We start from the raw sequence: 19,195 nt of genomic DNA on the forward strand, positions 1-19,195 counted from the left end.
CCATTTATAGTGCTTAAACGGTTTCGAAAGAACCTTCTTTGTACTATCAGATTGAGGGTGCAACCAGTCAATATTTATAACGGATAACCTATCAATGGCTTGTAAGTCAATGTCTTGTATATGTGGAAGGAAACCTTGGAAATTTGGACATTGTTTAATCATCAACTGCTCAAGTCTAGGATGTAATATCTGGCGAGGCAGAAACTCAAGTTGTGGAAGATTCTCTATATGAAGGCCTTGCTGAGAAGTGAAGTTGGTGATATTCAATACCTTGGCATTAACTTGTTCAAAGGCAAGTAACTCAAGTTGTGGAACATCCACTATATGAAGGTATTCCAGAGAAGTCAAGTTGGTTGGCAATGTAGTCAACTTTGGGCAAAATCTAATGACCAAACCAACAAGCGTGGGAAAATAACAAGAAGAAACTCTGGTGGATTCTGCTGCAATAGCTGCCTCCTCCTCCTCAATCCATTCTTCTAAGTTATCCAAATGAACTAAATTAAGCCTTCTCAAGTGAGGAAGTTGACCAAGTGTCACGTCCATATTCTTGAGCATGTTATATGGCGTGACGAGTGCTAGGATGGCACGCATGAGCGTATAGGCCGGAGGGCCGAAGACGAGGTCGAAGAAGGGCAAGAGTGCCAGCAAGCTTCCTTAAGGCCATGCACGGGGACATCCGTGGCATTCAAGACTTAACAGGGGTATAAAGGGTCATTTGAACGAGAGTATGCCTGGTTAAAAGGATTGATGTTTCCTTGTGGAAATAGGCAAAACAATAAGTTTGCACCTTAGGAGGGGGTGGTCTCCCTTCCTCATATGCATCCTGCATATGCCAAGACCTCGTGGATGGGAAGCTCGCCCATCTTAGCATTTATGCACGGAAGTGAGCATCCTCATGGCGCAACCCATGAGGCCGGCCTAGCATATGTGAGAGAAACATATTGCACGGGTTCCCTTGTCATAGGAAATGGCTCGGGACAGTACCTGGAGATAGGTTACTGCGGGTTCCTTTGGAATAGTTGTTACATATTCTCTTGCCATGGCGAGGCGTGCGTCGTGCTAGCATATTCCATATGGAGGATTGAGCTATTCAAGGGGCCAAGCCTTGATGTGCTATGTTGGGCATGAGGTAGCTTATTAGAGATGGATGCTCCTATGCTCAATATCCGGATGGTAGCCGAGATGATAGGTGCCGGATGCTTGAGACTAGATGGCAAGATCCGCATATGCGGCTTGGTGTGCTCCGCACGTATGTTGGTATCCTTTATAGTGGGCGAGAGTCTATGACTCAAGGAAGGGTTATACGAGACGGCACGAGCTATGCTCGTATGTTGGGGCACGATGGTGTCATGCCACGATATTGGTTGGGAACCAAGATGACTTGATAGTCGAGATGCTCCGAATATGTTCGGGAAGGCTGGTTATGTACTAGGAGGGAGTACATGACGCCGCATGGCACGTTAGGATTTGATATTTCGCACTATCGGCCCGTGTGTTTTGAGCATAATATGCCGGGTCGACCTAACGGGACAAAAAAGCCGTGACACAAGGCCTTGAAGTTGTTGAATTCCGTTGCATTTTTCAAGTTCGAGACACACCAAATTTGGTAAAGAGAATGAGATATTAGTCATCCATGATAGAAGTTTTAAACCTTTATAGCCATTGACACTCATTACCTTCAGATTAGAATGAGATTGAAGGCCCTTCAGTACATCTTCATCCAAATGTCCGTTTTCGTCAATATCATTGACATCGACTTGTTCAACACATCTTCATCCAAATGTCCGTTTTCGTCAATATCATTGACATCGACTTGTTCAACGATGAGCTTCTCGAGCCAGGGGGAAATAGTTGGCAATGTAATCAACTTTGGACAAAATCTAATGACCAACTCAACAAGCATGGGAAAATAACAAGAACCTGTCTCCTCCTCCTCAATCCATTCTTCTAAATATTCCAAATTAACTGAAGTAAGATATTTCAAGCGAGGAAGTTGACCAAGGTCTTGAAGTTGTTGAATTCCGTTGCAGTTATCTAGTTCTAGTTCCACCAAATTTGGTAGAGACAATGAGATACTAGTCATCCATGATGGAAGTTTCAAGCGAGGAAGTTGACCAAGGCCTTGAAGTAGTTGAATTCCGTTGCACTTATACAGCATTAGCTGCACCAAATTTGGTAGAGACGATGACGTATTAGTCATCCATGATGGAAGTTTCAAACCTTCATAGCCATGAATTTCCATTTTCTTCAGATTAGAATGAGGTTGAAGGCCCTCCAGTACGTCTTCATCCAGATGCCCATTTTCGTCAACATCATTAACAACATCAATATCTGAAGGATGGCCCCAGTTTAGTGTCAAACAGGTAATATTTGATTTTTCCCTTAAATTTGATCGGCTGGCTTCCTCTATTCCACCACCTCTTACCTGCTTCAAACAATTGATCGTTAAGTTACCACGAATGAGGTTTAGACCTCCCAAGTCTCCAATACCACCGCAACCAGAAGCACAATGTGATCCAGTATTTTCACTCACATCATACCTAGCTAATGTTTCAAGATGAGTTAGGCGATCCATTCCTGACATTGTTCCTATGGTGTCGTAAGACCATGTAAGATTTCTCAGGTTAGTCCAGTTTCCTACGTATTTGTGAGGCTGGGAGTTCCCTATATGTAACTCGGTCAATTCCGTCAATTCAATAATACTTTCAGGAAAATCTCTTATACTTGCCTTAGAAATATTTAGGACACATAAACGTTTCAAAGCTCCGAAGTCTTTGGGTAGCTCACTAAGATTTCTACAACTGCTAGCATTGAACACCACCAAATCATGATACTCATTAATGGAGTCAGGTAACTTATTTATCCCAGAACCAGTGACATCAAGAATTTTCAGTTTTTTCAAATTTCCAATGTCAGTGGGCAACCCTTGTAATTTAAGACAACCCTGGAGGAACAAAAATTGCAAGTTAGACAAGGTACACCGTACACATAGACTTGGGCAGTTCTTCAAATTGTGGACACCAATACACAGTAAGACGCCTTAGATTTTTTGATGTTTCCATGTCATTAGGGAGACCTCGAAGATTAAAACAATTGTCTAATAGGAGGGTTTGCAAATTATATAAAGCACCATTAGTCAAATCATGTACTTGGAGTGATCAGAATGAGAGGTTAAGGTATCTCAAGTGTTTCAATTTGGTAAAAGAGAGAGGTGAAGGTATCATTGGACGAGTCAAACTTAATACGCACAAGTACTTATTACTAAATACACAATTAGATTCCCATGGATACTTTGCATTGAAGGTAAGAAAAGTGTGCAGTTTCTTTGGAAATGTTGCTGAAATTTCTTTCTTGTCAAAATCCACCCCTAGACGACGAATTTCTTTGTTAGAAATGGCATCCATTTTGCTTACTTTTACATTTAAGAACTCTTCACTAACACTTTGTGCAAGGTCATATATAAGATCATGTACTCTTTATCTAGTCTTCCTGAATGAGTTTGGAGTAATGAATTGTTTAACAAAATATTAATAAATTTATTTCCTTCTTCTTCTTCTTCTTCTTCCATTGGTGATGGAACAAACCCTTCTGCTATCCACAATTGGACCATAGTTTCTCTCTTAAAGACCCAACCTCTAGGAAATATAGAACAATAAGAGAAACACTATTTTAGATTAGGCAACAAATGATCGTAACTCAATTTCAGTATTTCCTTTATTCTACTTCCATTTTCTAAGATTTTCATTATGGGCATGTTTTTAATTTTCAGCCTGTCGCTTTGTTGATTAGTGTTGTGCATAAGGCTTCCTAGTGTTTGTGCTGCAAGGGGAACACCGCCACATTTACTTGCTATGTCTTTTCCAAGATCTATCATATTTGAGCTCTCGTGTGCTCCGCCAGGAGAAAATGCTCTGTGTTTGATAATAGACCAACAACCCTCATCCGAAATCTGTTGCAAAGTGTGAGGTAAAATCGCTCCCCTAACAAATGAAGGTGGACCCTAGAAAGCAAAAAGTAGAAATATCACACTCATACATTGTACTAGGCCATCTTATATTCATCATTTTCTTCCTTTTTCTTCTTATAAAAACTTGGTTATTGTCAATATTTACAATAACTTATTGCATTCACTAAAAGTAACTTATGATTCTATCCTCCTAAAATTTGCTGTGTTCACAAGTTGGTACCGTTTGTGAATACTATATCTAAGTTCACTTTAGTTGAATAGTAATATTATGTCTTTCAACTGAAACTAACTTTTCAAATTCCGAATCTTACCGATTCAGCAAAAGAATACAGAAAAAAAAACTTATTTTGGTTAGTCCATGAATCATTCAACTGCAATTTCAGGGTTAACAAAAGACTTATTTGGGTTCTCATTAGTTGAACAAAGTATTGCGGGGCAAAAATCAATATCTGCATTACAAATAGAACATCTACATAACCTTCTTTGTAGTATCAGATTGAGGATGCAACCATTCAATCTTTATATTGCATGACCTCTGGAGGGCTTGTAAATCAATGTCTTGTATATGTGGAAGGAAACCTTGGAAATTACGACATTCTCTAATGATCAGATGCCTAAGTCTAGGATGTAATATCTGGCGTGGCAGAAACCCAAGTTGTGGAACATCCACTATTTGAAGGTATTCCAGAGAAGTGAAGTTTGTGATATTCAATATCTTGGAATCGACTTGTTTAATGGTGAGATATTCAAGACAGGGAAAGATAGTAGTTGGGAATGTAATCAACTTTGGGCAAAATTGAATATCCAACTCAACAAGCATGGGAAAATAACAAGAAGCTGTCTCCTCCTCAATCCATTCTTCTACACTTTCCAAATGAACTAAATAAAGCCTTCTCAAGTGAGGAAGTTGACCAAGGCCTTGAAGTTGTTTAATTCCGTTGCAGTTTCGCAGTTCTAGCTCCACCAAATTTGGTACAGAAAATGAGATACTATTTGTTAGAACTGAAAGTCGCGGAAGCTATCGAACCTATCCTAGAAATTGATCCGATTATGAAGATTAATCGAAAAGCTAAGTCAAAATCAAATATGCGAACAGAATTTAACGAGGTTCGGCTTTAAAGCCTACGTCCTCGGGCGAACAAGAAATCTTTATTGAAGGATAGATGAAGACGACTAACACAACCCGCAAGTTCGTCCCAAGATGGTACCGCATAGAAATTAACCTTCTATACTAGATCTTCGACGACCGAGAAATTTAACACCGCTCAAAATTATGAACAAAAAATTTTCTCTCTCACTTGCTCTCTCTCTTTAGCTTTCTCTAAAGAGGAGTTGTTGTTGCTTGTGTTGATGTTGTTTAGATGTTCAATACCCCTATTTATATAGTAATATAAGCCGGTGGGAATTGAACCAAATTGAGCCAAAAATTGGAAACCATCCCAAATTTGGAAACCGCCTCTTCTCATGTTAAACCGCCTCCAAGAATTGGAAACCATCTCTTCTCATGTTAAACCGCCTCCAAGAAACTTCCACTTACAATTCTCCACCTCGTACACAATTTGATACTCTTCAAATTTTGGACGAACACCAGGATACTCCTTGTAAGATATATCTGCTTTTTGTAGCTTCATCCGACTGCACCATATGACCATGGTTGCCTACGTACCCTTTTACAGGATCAAGCCTACCGTAGTTCTACCAACCCTTCAGATAAAGAAAACCTTGTCGCCGTTACGCCCTTTCGGGCAACTTAACACGAGCCGATTTGTAGCAATTCCAGACAATGCTGAAACTTGCTACATGTCACCACTTTAGTCAACATGTCCGCGGGATTCTCATCCGTGTGTACCTTCATGAGAGAAACATCACCTTCCTCTATGACATCTCGTACAAAGTGATACCTGACATCGATATGCTTAGTACGAGCATGATGAACCTGATTCTTCGCCAAATGGATTGCACTTTGACTATCACACCATACATCTACGCACTCCTGCTTAATCCCTAGATCATCCAGAAGACCCCACAACCACAATGCTTCCTTCACACCCTCGGCCATAGCCATATACTCGGCCTCCGTAGTAGATAACGCAACTGTAGATTGTAACATCGATCGCCAACTAACTGGAGCACCATGTACCCTAAATACATAACCAGTAGTAGATCGTCTTCTATCTAGATCGCCAGCATAATCCGAGTCAACATAACCGCTTACCTGACATGTGTCTCCACCAAAGCACAAACCCGTATCAACAGTACCCTTTAAGTACCTCAAGACCCACTTCACAGCTTCCCAATGTGTCTTCCCCGGGTTTGCCATAAACCTACTAACCACACTGACTGCTTGTGAAATATCCGGACGAGTACACACCATAGCGTACATCAAACTGCCAACTGCACTAGCATACGGTACACGATCCATATGATCCTTCTCCACCGTAGTAGTGGGAGATTGTTTACCCGAGAGCCTGAAGTGTGGTGCCAAAGGTGTTGACACCGCCTTCGCATTCTGCATCCCGAATCGAGAAACTACTCGTTCGATGTAACCTTTCTGATTCAAGTACAGTTTCTTACTTGACCGCTCTCTCTTAATCTCCATTCCCAGTATCTTCTTTGCAGCGCCCATGTCTTTCATCTCAAACTCTTGACTGAGTTGAGATTTCAACTTATTTATCTCCACCATGCTTCGTGAAGCAATAAGCATGTCATCCACATACAAAAGGAGATAAATAAAGTCACCTTCGCGAAGCTTCTTGAGGTATACACAACAATCATAGTCACTTCTGCGAAAACTATGCTTTAGCATGAAAAAATCAAATCGTTTGTACCATTGGCGAGGGGATTGTTTCAATCCGTAAAGAGATTTCCTCAAACGACATACTTGATTTTCTTTGCCCTCAACCTTGTATCCCTCTGGTTGAGCCATATAAATTTCTTCTTCCAAATCTCCGTGCAAGAAGGCGGTTTTAACATCGAGTTGTTCCAGCTCAAGATCCCTGTGAGCAACAATACTCAATAGCACCCGAATAGAAGTATGTTTCACGACCGGTGAGAAAATCTCATTGTAGTCGACCCCTTCTTTCTGTGCATAACCCTTGGCCACTAGTCTTGCCTTATACCTTGTACCCTTGATTTCGGAAGAATCCTCTTTCTTCTTGTACACCCATTTACAACCAATAATAGACTTACCTTCGGGCAACGGGACAACCTCCCATGTCTTGTTCTTGTGAAGAGACTCCATCTCTTCTTGGATAGCAACCAACCAACTCTCTCTTTCCTCCGAGGTAATAGCTTGTTTGAAGGTGACCGGCTCGTCGTCTTCCACCGAGAGTGCATATTCAACCAGATTTGCCTGCCCGTAATGCCTAAGAGGTTTCTCTGACCCTAACCTCTGTACCGGCTTATATAACCGTTTCGGCCTAGTGTGTACCGAAACATCCTGCTGTTGTTGTTGTAAAACTTGTGTACCTTCCCCTTGAACCTCCTCATGATCGGGTTCATCAATTTCCTCATCTTGAGTTTTATCCTGATGCTCCACCTGATCATGATTCCTAGAAACCCGTTGGTCTTCGGCTTCTACTTCCACTACTTGAGCTTTAGTAGACCCAACATCACCACAATTAGGCACCGTAGCTTTCGCCATAGCTACAATAGATGACTCATCAAACACCACATCTCTGCTGATTACAAACTTATTGTCTTCCGTACACCATAGCCGATAACCCTTGACTCCTGTAACATATCCTAAGAAAATTGCCTTCTTTTCTCTATTGTCAAGTTTGTTACCTTTAACATGGTAATAGGTCGTACAACCGAAAACCTTAAGTCTCTCGTAATCTGCATGTTCACCTGACCACACCTCGTAAGGTATGCCGCCATCTAAAGAATAATGTGGAGACCTGTTCACAATATAACAAGCTGTAGCAACAGATTCTGCCCACCATTCTACGCCTAATCCCGAATTGGAGCGCATACATCTAGCCTTCTCAAGTAGTGTACGGTTCAATCTCTCTGCGACTCCATTCTGTTGAGGTGTGTTTACTACTGTCCAGTGTCTCACAATGCCTTCCTGATTACAAAACTCCTTGAATGCCCCATCCGTGTACTCGGTCCCATTATCCGACCTTAACGTCTTCAGCTTTCGACCAGTTTTGTTCTCAACCATTGCTTTCCACACCAGGAATGTGTTGAATACCTCATTCTTATGCTTCAGAAAATAAAGCCAGACAAATCTCGAATGATCATCAACGAATGTAACAAAATACCTGGAACCACCCTTGGAAGGTAACTTTGCCGGTCCCCAGACATCGGTGTGTACGTAGTCTAACACCTCTTTGCTCCTGTGCTTGCTTGTAAAGAACGTCACCCTGTGTGCCTTCCCGAACACACAATGCTCACAAAACTCCATGCAAGGCTTCTTCATGTCCTTCAACAAGCCTTTCCCGCACATCAAAGATAGACCCTTTTCTGACATATGCCCAAGGCGCATATGCCAAAGCCTCGTACTAGTCGTTGGATCCCTTCCACTAATTCCTACTGCTACATCTCCCGTAATTGTTGTCCCCAAAAGTTTGTATAAATTTCCGTAACGAGTACCTCTCATTACCACCAAAGAACCCTTAACGACTTTTATGGAGCCATTCTCTATAATTATCTTACAGCCGTTCCGCTCCAACACACCAAGGGAAATTATATTTTTCCGCAAATCGGGTATGTGTCTTACGTCCGTCAATGTTCTCACCACTCCATCGTGCATCTTGATCCGTATTGTTCCGAGTCCCACAGTTTTACATATACTATCATCACCCAGTATAACTGTACCACCATCTATACTCCTATAGGTAGTAAACCACTCCCTATTTGGGCACATATGGTGTGACGCCCCTGAATCAAGCATCCACTTATCGAAGATCTTCTCAGACACCTCTGTCACCGAGAAACATTCGTTCGCCTCTTCTGACACATATCCCGCCTCTTGCATCTCTTGTTTCTCCTTGTAGCCTTCGTTCTTTTGCTTCAACTTTCTCTTTGGACAAGCCGCTTTAAAGTGGCCAAGCTCACCACAACTAAAGCACGTTTTCTTGAAAGAGCCTCTAGATTTGGATCTAGATTTCCCGCCCTTTCCCTTTCCCCTTCATTACTCCTCCCCCTCGTTACAAACAACCCTTTTGCTTGATTCTTGTCTACTCCACCCGACGCCATACTGCTAGTAGCAACCTTACAAAGGTCATCCGCTAATAGCGAATTTCTCGTCTCTTCCATGCTTAGACTATCACCAACAAGCATCAAAGTTTGAACAAGGTTCTCATAGGATTTAGGTAATGAAAGTAACAATATGAGGGCTTGGTCCTCATCCTCAACCTTAACATCAATATCCTTCAAATCTGAGATAATCCTGTCAAACCTATTCACATATTCCTGAATAGAAGAACCCTCTTCCATTCTACATGTGAATAATTTGGATTTTAAGTAGACCCGATTCGTTAAAGTTTTCGTCATGAAACTGCTTTCTAGTTTTAACCACACACCCGCCGCCGTTGTTTCTTCGTCTACTAGGAACGCCACGTCCCTCTCAAGACACAACATAATGGTAGCCCGTGCTTCGAGATCTAACTCTTCCCAATCCTCATCTGACATATCTCCTGGTTTCTTTCCCGTCAACGTCTTGTGTAATTTCTGCGAGATTAACAGATTCTTCATCTGCATCCGCCAATAAGAAAAATCGTTTTTCCCATTGAACTTCTCTATCTCATATTTCCCTGCTTTGACCGTACCACTTCTCGATCCCATCTTCTCTTCGTTCAATCTCAACAAGGCTCTGGTACCAATTGTTAGAACTAAAAAAGTCGCGGAAGCTATCGAACCTATCCTAGAAATTGATCCGATTATGAAGATTAATCGAAAAGCTAAGTCAAAATCAAATATGCGAACAGAATTTAACGAGGTTCGGCTTTAAAGCCTACGTCCTCGGGCGAACAAGAAATCTTTATTGAAGGATAGATGAAGACGACTAACACAACCCGCAAGTTCGTCCCAAGATGGTACCGCATAGAAATTAACCTTCTATACTAGATCTTCGACGACCGAGAAATTTAACACCGCTCAAAATTATGAACAAAAAATTTTCTCTCTCACTTGCTCTCTCTCTTTAGCTTTCTCTAAAGAGGAGTTGTTGTTGCTTGTGTTGATGTTGTTTAGATGTTCAATACCCCTATTTATATAGTAATATAAGCCGGTGGGAATTGAACCAAATTGAGCCAAAAATTGGAAACCATCCCAAATTTGGAAACCGCCTCTTCTCATGTTAAACCGCCTCCAAGAATTGGAAACCATCTCTTCTCATGTTAAACCGCCTCCAAGAAACTTCCACTTACACTATTAGTCATCCATGATGGAAGTTTCAAACCTTTATAGCCATCAATTCTCATTTTCTTCAGATTAGAATGAGGTTTATGGCCCTCCGGTACGTCTTCATCTAAATGTCTGTTTTCGCCAATATCACTCATAAACTCCCCTATTTGAAGGTATTGCAGACAAGTGAAGTTGGTGATATTATTCAATAGCTTGGAATCAACTTGTTTAATGGTGAGATCCTCAAGACAGGGAAAGATAGTAGTTGGTAATGTAATTAACTTTGGGCAATATCTAACGAACAAGTTAGCAAGCATGGGAAAATAACAAGAAGAAGAAGAAGAAGAAGAATGTCGCGAAACTCTGGTGGATTCTTCTGCTGCAATAGCTGCCTCCTCCTCCTCAATCCATTCTTCTAAATTTTCCAAATGATCCAAAGTAAGATATTTCAACTGAGGAAGTTGACCAAGGCCTTGAAGTCGTTGAATTCCGTTGCAGTTTCCCAGTTCTAACAAGAACAAATTTGGTAGAGACAATGAGACACTATTATTAGTGATCCATGATGGAAGTTTCAAACCTTTATAGCCTTTAATTATCATTTTCTTCAGATTAGAATGAGGTTGAAGGCCCTCCAGTACGTCTTCATCCAAATGTCCGTTTTCGTTAACATCATTAACAACATCAATATCTGAATCAATAGCTGAATGAGGACCCTGCCAGTTTAGTTCTAAAAGGGTAATGTTTGATTTTCCCCTTAAGTTGGCTCGTTTGGCTTCCTCTATTCCACCACCTCTTACCCTCTTCAAATAATTGATCACTAAGTCACCACGAATGAGGTTTAGACCTCCTAGGTCTCCAATACCACCACCACTATTTTCACTCACATCATACCTATCTAATGTAAGACTTGTCAGGTTAGTCCAATTTCCTATGTATTTGGGAGGGTGCCAATTCCCCAGATGTAATTCGGTCAATTCCGTCAATTCAATAATACTGTCAGACAAATCTGTTATACTTGTCTCAAAAATATTTAGGATACGTAATCGTTTCAAAGCTCCTAACTCTTTCGGTAGCTCACTAAGATCTTCACAATCTTCGACATTCAACACTTCCAAATCATGACAATCATTAATGGAGTCAGGTAATTTATTCATGCCAGTACTAGAAAGATCAAGTATTCTCAGTCTTTTCAATTTTCCGATATCACCGGGCAACCCTTCTAATTTAGTACATTTCCGGAGGAACAGATACTGCAAGTTAGACAGGCCACAAATAGACTTGGGCAATTCTTCAACGTCAGAACATCCAGCAAGAGACAGATGCCTTAGATTTTTTAATGCTCCGATGTCATTAGGGAGACCTCGAAGATTAAAACATTTTTCTAAAAGGAGTGTTTGCAAATTATATAGAGCACCGATAGTCAAATCATGTACTTGGACTGAACAGTATTTGAGGTTAAGGTATCTCAAGTGTTTCAATTTGGCCAAAGATAGAGGAGAACTCCTAATATTTGAAATCTCTATCTTAATATGCGTAAGTACCTATTACTAAAGACACAATTAGATTTCCATGGACCCTCTCTATTGAGTGCAAGAAAAATGCGCAAATTCTTCGGAAATTTTATTGAAAATTCTTTCTCGTCAAAAACCCCTAGGCGACGAACTTCTTTGTTAGAAATGGCATCCATTTCGCTCACCTTCACATTTAACAACTCATTATCCTCACTAAAACTTCGTGCAAGGTCATGTATAAGATCATGTATCTTGTACTTTTTATCTAGTAATGGTGTATGAGTTTGGAGTAATGAATTGTTTACTAAAATATTAAAAAATTTATTTCCTTCTTCTGCCGTTGGTGATGGAACAAACCCTTCTGCTATCCACAACTGGACCATAGTTTTTCTCTTAAACACCCATCCCCTTGGAAATATAGAACAATAAGAGAAACAATGTTTTAGATTAGGCAACAAATGATCGTAACTCAATTTCAATATTTCCTTTATTCTACTTTCATTTTCTAAGATTTTCATTACTGGATTGTCTTTTATTTCCAACCAATCTCGTTGTTGATTTTTGTTGTGCATAACACCTCCTAGTATTTGTGCTGCGAGGGGAACACCGCCACATTTACTTGCTAAGCCTTTTCCAATATATATCATATTTGAGCTCTCTTGTGCTCCGCCAGGAGAAAATGCTCGTTGTTTGATAATAGACCAACAACCCTCGTCCGAAATTTGTTGCAAGATGTAAGGAGAAATTGCTCCCCTAACGTTTGATGCGACCTCAACACTTCGCGTAGTTACTAAAATTTTGCTCCCTTGAGCACCGACTGACAAACAACTTTTAAGACTTGCCCATTTTCCATTATCTTTGTCCCAAAAATCGTCGAGGATTAACAAATACTTTTTGCCATTCAACTCTTCACGAAGTCGACCTACCAACACATCAGTAGTGGGTGTGTCACAAGTGGATTTAGTAATCGACTCGAGGATATCTTTTAACACTTCATCGACAACAATATCACGGTCAGAGACATAAACCCATATTTTTAAGCCAAAGTGTTGGGTTACAGTCTCATGATCAGTGGCGAGGCCAGAATATTTACTATATGGGGGCACTCTTTTCTTTAAAGAACCAAGAATCAATGCGAATATCACAAAAAGAATAACCACATCCGTTGTTTAATAACACTTGACTCTCTTAACTCATTAGATAATAACTATACTGTAAACAGTATCAAATCATCTATCCACTCGTCTTCTATTTGATTGTTAAATTTTATCTCGACATTGGAAAAAAACTCATTGTTATGGAAATTGTAATAAATAAAGTTTAATCTAAGTGTCCATAATAAGTATAAAAGAGATACACTTCCTCTCACATATTTCTTTGTAAGAATTCTAATACCTTTGGATTCGATAAATTCGCCGTTAATTGTGTATCTTTTATATGACCTTCTAATTGATCCATAAGTACCTCCGGGTAATATCAAAATTTTATAAGAAAACTACATAAAAGATTAGAATAATGATACTCATTGATAGTTGCTTTATTTATCTAAACAGATAATGTTTTTGCTTTTTTCTTGAAGATTAGTAAGAAATGACATACTCGAGCTTACATGAACTCAGAACTTACATGAATTCTAGCTTACATGAACTCTAACTTGCCATGTGGATGTGGGATCATCGTAGAGTGTCACTGAGTTACCACTAAGTAAAACACACAAAATCGACTAAATCTAACACAAATAAACAATAAAGAATAATAAGTGATAGGGAGAAAGTTGGTTGGTGTCCAAAAAATGCTAAGAGATATACACCCTCTTATATGCTTTGCTATTTTGGCTTAGCATTTTTGTTTCTCCCCATAGAAATGCTTTTTGTGCATGTATATTTTACAGAGTAGTTAGAGGGGACAAAATGGGTTCCACCTTGGGGTGTGGGGGCATGTGCCCCCATAGGCCCCAAGGTGGCATCGCCCCTGCTCATGATGATAGACTTGTCGATCAAGTGTTGTCTTTCCAATCCCTCCCATAGCCACAAGCCACAATGGATATGACAGAAAATTTTTCATCACCACGTGAGTTAATTAGTGAGCTAATTATGTTGGATATGTCATTCTCCCTCTCGACATTAATTTCGGAGTCGTCTACGTAGGAGTGAGTGTTGATTCGGCCGTTGTGTTGAAGATGATCACTAGTACTATTACTACTACCCAGCTGGGAGAAACCAAAGCTAGCCATATCTTTGGTAATTTTATCTAAGTTTGTGTTGATAGTTTTGATTTTAGTAGCCACCTGGGAGTCAAATGAGATGCTTTTCGGTACTACTGAAAGTAAATAATTGTGTACCTTGTCTCGCTTACGACGACCATTCATAATTGCGTCTCTACGCATTAATTCATATGAAAACTCGTCAAGAACGTCGTAAGCATCATAAGCGACATCTCGGAGGCGTTTCAACCAAAGCTTGACTGAATTATCATTAACTTGTCGATTCTCAGCATGAGATATTACAGCCAAAATCATCTCCAGTGTTTTTTCGAGATTCTTCAGATCACTTCTCATGTTCCAAACAGGACCAATCTCATTTGAGATGACACCCACAAGTTTCTTCAAGATTTCAGTTACACCATTAACTAGAAGACCTTCAACTATTGCCATTCTCTCTCTCTCTCTCTCTCTCTCTCTCTCTCTCTCTCTCTCTCTCTCTCTCTCCCTCTCTCTCTCTCTCTCTCTCTCTCTCTCTCTCTCTCTCTCTCTCTCTCTCTCTCTCTCTCTCTCTCTCTCTCTCTCTCTCTCTCTCTCTCTCTCTCTCTCTCTCTCTCTCTCTCTCTCTTTCTTCAAGATTTCAGTTTTCTTAATCAATCTCTTCTTATGCACGCACTTTGTCTCTATATTGTACTCCAACTTGAGTTCTTTTCCTTACAGTTTATTCCGATGACTTAGTTTGTTAATGTTAACAAAGACCCAGCCCCGAAACGTCATTTGCACGCTGGGTCGTATCTTATGCGGTTCCTGAATAATACTGATGAAAGATCTACGGGACCTCCTGGGGTCATCACGGCTGGCATTACAGGTGGGTTCCCCTTCCTAGCTTCAATTACATTGTGACTGTATAAATGAAAATCTACGGCATAAGATAATGGAAGAAAGGAAACATACAAAAAAAAAGGTAAAAATCTTCAACGATCGAAACAAAATAAATATGGGGAGAGAGAACAAATATTGGTTCCAAATATGCACCATGGATATAAAAGATTCCTGTCACTTAACAAGGCCATTGAACCTAAAGAAAATGAGGGGTAGAAATTGAAGCTATAAAATTTTGCGGGTGTGTTCTTGGGTCTTCCTTTGCCCCCAAGTGGTCTTAGGCCTATCTCGCCCAAAAAGTTAGCTCGAAAGGTGAGGATATCTCTCACGCTTACAAGTGACCAACATCCCCTCCCACAACCAACGTAGGAATAGCACCAACATACGGATGTCTAAATTGAATCCTAGAGAGATAAACAATCTATGAGAAGAGGACGACCGTGTTCATTAATCTTCAAAGGTAATCCCTCAAATCGACTAGATAATCCTGAAACTAACACACTGGATTAGGGTTTCCAACATAATTGAGATAAAGGGTAGTTGAAAACTAGTTATTACCTTTAGGATTGGGTAAGGAAGATGCTACTAATCTGGCAGACTGACTACTAAGAGCAGCTCCAACATATGAATTGGGAGCCCCAGCCCCCAGCCCCCAGCCCCATCCCTCCAACCCGGGAGCCCCGGGGCTGGGAGCCCGGGCTGGGGGGCTCCCAGCCCCAAATATGGCCGTTGGGGGTCTCCCAACGGCCATATTTGGGGTGGATCCCCTAAAAAGGGGATCCACCCCACTTATTTAGTTTTTTTTTAATTTTTTTAAACTTTTTTTTTTAAACTAAATTTTTTTTCAAAAAATATAAATTGTTTTAAATTTGTTTTTCCAATCATTTCTCTAATTTTTTTCTTTTTTTAATTTTTTTTCATCTTTTCAAAATTCCTTCTCTCTCTAACATAATATTAAATTTCAATTTTATATTTGAAATTAATAATTTATAGTTGAAAATTAAAACACAACCCTCACACACATACACCACACATGTGCATATTTTAGATTTGGGAGCCCCTCTTGGGAGCCCAACGTTGGAGTTGTGAAAACCCCCGGGGCTCCCAAAATCCAGGGGCTCCCAAAATTGGGAGCCCGAGCCCCACATTGGAGTTGCTCTAACAAATGAAAATCACAAAACAAAATCAATGTTATAAAAGACCCAGTTCAAAATTCAACAAAGAGAGGTAGAATCCTACTTGGTAGATTGTTGTTTGGTTTTTTTTTTCCTAATCTGTCGAGCTAGTGTTACATGACAAGATTTATAACTACCAAAAAAAACACACATCACATGGTAATAATTTTTTCCTTCAAGCAAGTCGGCTCGTGTTAAGTTGCCCGAAAGGGCGTAATGGCGACAAGGTAAACTTTATGTGAAGGATTGGTAGAACTACGGTAGGCTTGATCCTGTAAAAGGGTACGTAGGCAACCATGGTCATAGGTTGCAGTCAGATGGAATTACAAGAAGCAAATATATCTTACAAGGAGTATCCTGGTGTTCGTCCAAAATTTGAAGTATATCAAATTGTGTACGAGGTGGAGATTGTGAGAGGCGGTTTCAAAATAGATAACACAGGCGGTTTCATCTTCACAGGCGGTTTCTTCATCAATTGGCTTGTGGCGGTTTGGTAGGTTTCCAAATTGAGGCAGCCAAATTGAAGAGTTGTTTTGAAGTTTGAATTGAGAGGCAGAGGCGGTTTGGCAATTGGCTATGGTCGGTGGATATCCAAAGTTGGATATAGGCGGTTTGGCAATTGACACCAAAATTTAGAAACCTAAGTAATTTAGAAACCAAAGTTCCTTTTTTATGGGGCTTGATATCCTATATAAATAGGGGTCTTGAGTCTTTGTGAAATCACCAACAACAACAACACAACAACTACACAACAACTACTCAATAGAGAGTTAGAGAGTGTGAGCAAGTAAGAGAGAAAATTTATTCATAGTTTTTGAGCGGTGTTAAATTTCTCGGTCGTCGAAGATTTAGTATAGAGGTTAATTTCTATACGGTACCATCTTGGGACGAACTTGCGGGTTGTCATGTGAGTCGTCTTCATCTATCCTTCAATAAAGATTTCTTGTTCGCCCGAGGACATAGGCTTTAAAGCCGAACCTCGTTAAATTATGTTCGCATATTTGATTTTGACTTAGCTTTTCGATTAATCTTCATAATCGGATCAATTTCTAGGATAGGTTCGATAGCTTCCGCGACTTTCAGTTATAACAATTGGTATCAGAGCCTTGTTGAGATTGAACGAAGAGAAGATGGGATCGAGAAGTGGTACAGTCAAATCAGGAAAATATGAGATAGAGAAGTTCAATGGGAAAAACGATTTTTCTTATTGGCGGATGCAGATGAAGAATCTGCTAATCTCGCAGAAATTACACAAGACGTTGACGGGAAAGAAACCAGGAGATATGTCAGATGAGGATTGGGAAGAGTTAGATCTCGAAGCACGGGCAACCATTATGTTGTGTCTTGAGAGGGACGAGGCATTCCTAGTAGACGAAGAAACAACGGCGGCGGGTGTGTGGTTAAAGCTAGAAAGCAGTTTCATGACAAAAACTTTAACGAATCGGGTCTACTTAAAATCCAAATTATTCACATGTAGAATGGAAGAGGGTTCTTCTATTCAGGAATATGTGAATAGGTTTGACAGGATTATCTCAGATTTGAAGGATATTGATGTTAAGGTTGAGGATGAGGACCAAGCCCTCATATTGTTACTTTCATTACCTAAATCCTATGAGAACCTTGTTCAAACTTTGATGCTTGTTGGTGATAGTCTAAGCATGGAAGAGACGAGAAATTCGCTATTAGCGGATGACCTTCGTAAGGTTGCTACTAGCAGTATGGCGTCGGGTGGAGTAGACAAGGATCAAGCACAAGGGTTGTTTGTAACGAGGGGGAGGAGTAATGAAAGGGGAAAGAGAAAGGGCGGGAAATCTAGATCCAAATCTAGAGGCTCTTTCAAGAAAACGTGTTTTAGTTGTGGTGAGCTTGGCCACTTTAAAGCGGCTTGTCCAAAGAGAAAGTTGAAGCAAAAGAACGAAGGCTACAAGGAGAAACAAGAGCTGCAAGAGGCGGGATATGTGTCAGAAGAGGCGGACGAATGTTTCTCGGTGACAGAGGTGTCTGAGAAGATATTCGATAAGTGGATGCTTGATTCAGGGGCGTCACACCATATGTGCCCAAATAGGGAGTGGTTTACTACCTATAGGAGTATAGATGGTGGTACAGTTATACTGGGTGATGATAGTATATGTAAAACTGTGGGACTCGGAACAATACGGATCAAGATGCACGATGGAGTGGTGAGAACATTGACAGACGTAAGACACATACCCGATTTGCGGAAAAATCTAATTTCCCTTGGTGTGTTGGAGCGGAACGGCTGTAAGATAATTATAGAGAATGGCTCCATAAAAGTCGTTAAGGGTTCTTTGGTGGTAATGAGAGGTACTCGTTACGGAAATTTATACAAACTTTTGGGGACAACAATTACGGGAGATGTAGCAGTAGGAATCAGTGAAAGGGATCCAACGGCTAGTACGAGGCTTTGGCATATGCGCCTTGGGCATATGTCAGAAAAGGGTCTATCTTTGATGTGCGGGAAAGACTTGTTGAAGGACATGAAGAAGCCTTGCATGGAGTTTTGTGAGCATTGTGTGTTCGGGAAGGCACACAGGGTGACGTTCTCTACAAGCAAGCACAGGAGCAAAGAGGTGTTAGACTACGTACACACCGATGTCTGGGGACCGGCAAAGTTACCTTCCAAGGGTGGTTCCAGGTATTTTGTTACATTCGTTGATGATCATTCGAGATTTGTCTGGCTTTATTTTCTGAAGCATAAGAATGAGGTATTCAACACATTCCTGGTGTGGAAAGCAATGCTTGAGAACAAAACTGGTCGAAAGCTGAAGACGTTAAGGTCGGATAATGGGACCGAGTACACGGATGGGGCATTCAAGGAGTTTTGTAATCAGGAAGGCATTGTGAGGCACTGGACAGTAGTAAACACACCTCAACAGAATGGAGTCGCAGAGAGATTGAACCGTACACTACTTGAGAAGGCTAGATGTATGCGCTCCAATTCGGGATTAGGCGTAGAATGGTGGGCAGAATCTGTTGCTACAGCTTGTTATATTGTGAACAGGTCTCCACATTCTTCTTTAGATGGCGGCATACCTTACGAGGTGTGGTCAGGTGAACATGCAGATTACGGGAGACTTAAGGTTTTCGG

At 40.6% G+C, this 19,195-nt stretch overlaps 1 pseudogene; it reads right to left on the reverse strand.

Moving 5' to 3' along the window:
• Nucleotides 1-1,705: 1,705 nt before the first annotated feature.
• Nucleotides 1,706-14,655, reverse strand: LOC147570686 (putative disease resistance protein RGA1; annotated as a pseudogene).
• Between the last annotated feature and the right edge of the window lie 4,540 nt (nt 14,656-19,195).

The sequence above is a fragment of the Eschscholzia californica genome, unplaced genomic scaffold (assembly GCF_041429995.1).
Source record: "Eschscholzia californica isolate CP2 unplaced genomic scaffold, dmEscCali1.0.p SCAF_1, whole genome shotgun sequence".
Lineage (NCBI taxonomy): Eukaryota > Viridiplantae > Streptophyta > Magnoliopsida > Ranunculales > Papaveraceae > Eschscholzia > Eschscholzia californica.